We start from the raw sequence: 6,042 nt of genomic DNA, 5'->3' as shown, positions 1-6,042 counted from the left end.
GTTCAAGTGAAAAGTGAGTATGATAAATATAATGTATTAAGTGTGCTAGCCGAGAATAGAGTGATAGAAAGATTATGGAAATACACGTGATGTGATGCCGAGATAAATACGTATTTGTAAAGCAATAGAAAGAAATTAAGAATAAGAAAATGGTCTTTTTCACTCACAACTAGAAAAGTGGGGAGTGAAAATGATCAAGATATGTGTTAAATCCATTGAAAGTGAGGGTATATTGGAAATGCACGTATGGCATAATTGGAATTATCATAAGATGCAAGGGCAAAATGGGAATGTATGTATATATTATTAGTTATAAGTTTCAATTGACAAAACCCTAGCCATTCTCATCCCTTGGGCACGCCACTCTTTCCCCCATTTCTCCTCCATTTCTTTAAGTCTTCCAAGAGAATTACATGAGAATTCGTGCCTAATGAATATATGTTCATTTTGTGGCTTTCTAAGGTAAGAATTTTAGCAAAAGTTTGATTTTGTGTTTTATAAGTATGATTTCTCATGAATTTATGTGTTTTAGCATGAATCAATGGAGAAAGTGAGCAAAGAAAAGGATTTTTGCAAGAAAAAGGTAAGTAAACTCAATCTAAGCTTTAATTTGAGTAGTATATGTGTAGTTGATTCTTGAGTGTTTGTGTATGATGTATGATAGAAGTATTGGTTGTTTAGATGCTTGTTTGATGGAGAATAATGTGTAGAAGTTCAGCCAAGATGAGTAGTTATGTAGATTGATGTTTTGTTGAACTTTGGATGAAATTTTAATGAGTTGATTTTGGAATTTGAAACTGCTGAATCTGGCCAGATTTAAAGTTAAGTTTGGTGAGTTTTTGCTCCAATTTTGGTGGATTTGGAGAGATGTGGAAGTGTGGCCAACCAAGTATTTGCATGTGCATTTGAATTGTTTGATGAAATTCAAAGAAATGCATGCATGAGTTTGTTAAATCTTATTGAAGAAATTGTTTGAGAAAGGAAAAATTGGAGTTGAAATGTTATGTTAGGCTTAACCAAGTGTAAGTTTTAGTATTCAAGAGTGCATTTTGTTATGCCAAAATTTGAATATGTCTTGGTCATGTTAGTTCAATGAAATGAATGACCTTTAGTGCATGGTTTAAGTTGCTTGAACTTTAGCATTAGTTTGCATGACATATTGTATTTAGTCATTGAATTATGAGTTTTGAAACTTATGACTTTAGAAAAGTGATTGCAATAACATATTAAATTGTTGCAATAGTGTAGTATTGATGATAGTAAAGATGGTGATTATATTATAATATTACAATATGCCACAATAAATTGTCAAGCTTGTATGCTTGAAATTAGAAAGATCATTCAAAGAATGGCTTGGCCAAATGTATATTGTGTTTTCTTGTTTTGAGATTAGTTATAAACAATATGTATAAGTGATTTTATGGTATAAAGAATAGAAAAGCTTTCCCAAGTATAAATATCAAAGAAACATCAAAGAAATAGAATTTTAGTTTATGTATTAAATACATGACCATTTTAGAAATTGATTGGTATGAGTATAGTTTTCATGCCTTTATTATATTACAGCTATAGAATGGTGCTAGAAGATCTCGATAATATGTTGTCTGGCCAAAGTTTAGTTAGGAATGTTAGAAAGAAATTAGAATTTATCCGAAGTATATTGTTGTGCCATATGTTAGATTGAATTTACAATGATTAATATAGCAATAGATTAATTATCGAATGAGCCAAAAGAAGAAGAAAGAAGGCATGTATACCAATGTTGATGGTCATGTTAAGAGAATGAAAATTTATGGCATTAAGATTTGTATTTAGAAAGTTGTACAAGGCATGTTTTGACATTAGAAATATAGAGAGTAGAATTTGTGAGAGATAATGTAATTGTGTACGTGTACATTTTACATATTATAGAATTGAAGAATTACATAATTATGTAAAATTATAGAATCACGTACGTACACACAATGCATAGAATTCAGAAATAAAGAATAAAATAGAAAAGTTTATTTAAGCGTGTTAGTAGAATAGAACTTTGGGCTTTCTAGAAAAGTATAAAAATAAAGCCTTAGAATTATAGAATACATGCCAGAGTCACACGTTTTTGGGATCATGCATACAACATATAAATGCATGACATAGCATAGCATATATTTCAGAAATTTTAAAATGATTGGAAAATGTCTAGCTATTTATTTTGCAAATTTACAGAGCTGTTTTCAAAGGGCTGTTGCGATGGGGAACCTGTGAGCATTCGCTGCATTAGCTAGTGGCGACAGAGATGCAGAATTTTTCCCACATGCACACTGCCATCAATGAGCGGCCTCAAAATAAAAACATAATTGTACAATCCGCTAGAAGTGCACGTGTGATGAGGACTGTACCCAAAAAGAATTTTTGAATACGCTCACACAGCCAGGGTTCCAAATCCATGCCTAGCTAGTCTGATCAGCAAATTAGAACAGAATATAGAAAGAATTTCAGAAAGAAGAAAAATAGAATAAAAATAGAATTCAGAAAGAATTCAGAAAGACAGAAAAATAGAAAATAAAGAATTTCAGAAAGAAAGAGAAATAGAATAAGAAATAGAAACACAGAAAGAAAGGAAAAGAATTAGAAAGAATTTTCAGAAAAATACAAGCATGATCATTTTCATATGCATCAGACATTTTATGTGCATTGCATCTTATGCATTTATGCATAGATTAAGAGTTTATTTATTATTACGTGTCTGACTAGCCAAGAAAAGAAATAGAAGCCCGTGAGAATAGGAAAAAAGAAAATAGAAGCCCATGAGATTGGCCAAGAAAAGAAAATGAACCCGTGAGAATAGAGAAAAAAGAAAATAGAAACCTATGAGAATAAAGAAGAAAAGAAAATAGAAGCCTACAGAATGAAAAGAAATTAGAGATTACAAAAAAGAACAGAAATTAGAAACATGATAATAGCAAGGAAACTTAGCGATTTTGATGAGTAAGAGAAATAAAATGATAAAAAATAGGACAACACTAGAAGGATTTAAAATATTGAGAAAAATAGAAAACAGCTAAGTAGTACGCCTGAGAATAAAAAAGAAAAGCAAGCAGAAATTTAGAAGCAGTACGCGAAAACGGGATAGCGAGTCAGAACATAGTTAGATTTGGTTTACTTACTGGCATTTATAGCTCACCCTGTTGCTTTCTTTATTTTGCAGGTATTAGATGGTAGTGGTTAGGACGTCAAGCTTGCGAGAGGATTGCACACACTTCTCAGTGAAGAATTTTGTGTATTATTTATGTGAGAATAGTCTTTGTGTAATAGTATGTTTAATTGGAATAAGGATAAAAAATTTAGATAACACCTTTTAAAGCTAGCGATTCTCTAGATTCTCTCTATAGATACTCAGTGAATACTTGCCTAGTGAGATATTGCACACTATGAGAAAGAAACTACCTTGATACTCTCAAGAACACTTAGAACACAAAACCTTGTAACACCAGATCGTAGTTCGACCCTATTGTAATCTTGGCTAACGACCAGGAACACACTCATTAAAATACAATAGATGTAAGATTCGCTTTAAGCATCTGAACCATATAAAAACCCTATTGTCTCATTTATTATTTTAGTCCTTGCATGCTACTAATTAGTACACAATCAACTCTATAATCATCTCACGTGTAATCTCTTAGCATTTTGCACGTACAAAGTCGTTGGTGTCAAAATCACGCATCAACAATTTGGCATAAAAGAAGGGCCCATTCACATCAACTCTCTATCTGTGTAACTCAACTGACTCGTCAATTTCATCTTCAAAGATCAACCACAAACTCTCATGGCTCGTGGTTTTGAAACCAAGCGCACACACCAAACACAGGAGATTTTCGTAATCAGGAAACTACTTCTCTCGAAGTAGTTCCAACCCCCAAGATGTTGTGGGAGTATCCCCTCAACCTTCCAAGTGGATCTTGCTGATCTATTACCTGGAAAAATTTGATAACAGCCTCCAAACGATGACCAAAGGTTGGATCGTTTGGACCAGGTAGTGCAGCAAATTCAGACAAGGTGGTACCACCCCCAAAAATGCTTGTAGGTCACTCTAAAGCGTGGAAACGAGTGCAGCCTCGTACCACACACACTACAATGCAAAAGATAAGTAAGGAGTAGCCAATCAAGGGCAAAAAGGCTAAAAAGGCATGCGAATACTAGTCGCAAGGAAAGAAACCTCTGGCTCAGCGACTTGGCAGTGCTTCGCCCAAGAGCAGACCCACGACACGTCGCAGGGGCACGCCCATGAAAGTGCCAGGCAAGGAGGTTCCCACTGTCGCTAGCATGATGGTTTCGACCATCACCGCGAGGGAAGTACCCACCATCAACGCGTCGGTTCTGACCATTGTAAAGATAGGGAAAACTCTAAACAGCCACTTAGCGCCTTCATAGGGCTTAGGCCCGTAAGTGTCCGGCATGCTGAAGGCTCCGGCCAGAGCGAGAGAAGCACTAACTTGCTGTCTTTGATCAATCACAATCATCGGGAACTTCCCATATTGCAGAGTTGATCCCCCAAAGGCTTCGCTTCCTCAAATTGAGGAGTTACAGCGAGCTTTGAATCAGCTTTGAGCTCAACAAAATGACAGGGAGTGATCGCTGAGCCTCCCTTTTCTCCAACAATTCTGACTGCACCTCTCCCCCCAAGATTCAGAATGCCCAACATGAAAGCATTTGATGAGAATTTGGATCCTTAAGATCATCTCTATGAGTTTAACAACCCACGGAGCTTCACCAAGTTTCAAACTTGGCGAAATTTCACTGCTTGGTATGACTTTGACTGCCCTGCAAACGTTGGTTTAGATCACTTCCACCAGGATCTATCAACTCATGGCACAAATGAGCTCATTTTCCCGAGAAACTTCCAAGCAAATTAGAAGTTCTCAATGCAGGTCAACTATTTAAGCAACATACGGTGAGAAGAATGAGTCTCTCTAGTCTTACATTGACAAGTTCCATAGGGAATTGAATAAGTTGGCTAATACACCTAAAGATTTAGTTCAAACTCTGATCATTGCCAGAGTTCGCTCGCAAACCGACATAGGGAACAAGCTACAATTGGAAGACAACATTTCCCTTACTCGCTTCTATAACCTAATAGAGAATATATGTGGATTAAAAACTCTGTGACAGCTTTAAATCGACACGACCCAAGCCTTCGACCAGCGCTCCCAGTCGAGGGATGAATTCTGAGGGGAGAGTAGTAGAAAAAATGATCGTATGGGCTATGATATCAAAGAAAAGGAAAGAAACAACGGTTTGAGCCCAAGAAACCTTATGCTCCACTACCCCGTCGCGACTGTGACAATTTTGCTCCACTGAATTGGCCATTTTGGCTAATTCAGTAGAGCTAATTTGCTCAGAGAACCAGAGCCCATGAAGGCACCCCTGTCTAAAAGGAGTGCCAAGAAAATATGTGTCGCTATCATAGGGACATTGGGCACCATACTGCTAGATGTCGAGCTCTCAACAGACAATTGAAGACCTTATCCAGAAAGATCATTTCAAGGAGTATGTTAGTGGACCAACTCCCTTGAGGGAGAAATACCAAAACGACGGGAAAGGCATAGAAGTCGACCTTGGTAGGACCATCATTAGGGGACCTCATATTGTAGGGACCTCTCGGCATGCACAAGATAGGTATGCCCAATAAGCTCGGTATGAGCCTTACAATGTGCTCAATCTAGAAGCGACCTCACAAGCAACGTAGAATGAGGAGATAACCTTCTCTAAGAGATGTGAAACGAGTTCACCACTCTCATGAGAATGCATTAGTTGTTGCTGAGATAAGAAGTGCAAAGTCCACAAAAGATGTGGGTAGACAATGGGAGCGTCGTGAACATCCTGTAACGCCCCACTTGAGGTACGTAGTTATTGTTTCCTCTTCTCGCCCTCATTTGATTTGTTTTTGGTGATATTGTTTGATAGTTATTAGTATGAGTGTTGTGTGGATTAATTGCCTTGAAATGGTTAAAATTAGAAGAAGTGTAGTATACCGAGTTTCGCCGAGGCGAAGAAGAA

Source organism: Pistacia vera, unplaced genomic scaffold, assembly GCF_008641045.1.
Source record: "Pistacia vera cultivar Batoury unplaced genomic scaffold, PisVer_v2 Contig117, whole genome shotgun sequence".
NCBI lineage: Eukaryota > Viridiplantae > Streptophyta > Magnoliopsida > Sapindales > Anacardiaceae > Pistacia > Pistacia vera.
The sequence above is the reverse complement of the archived record's forward strand: the minus strand, read 5'-3'. Positions refer to the sequence as shown.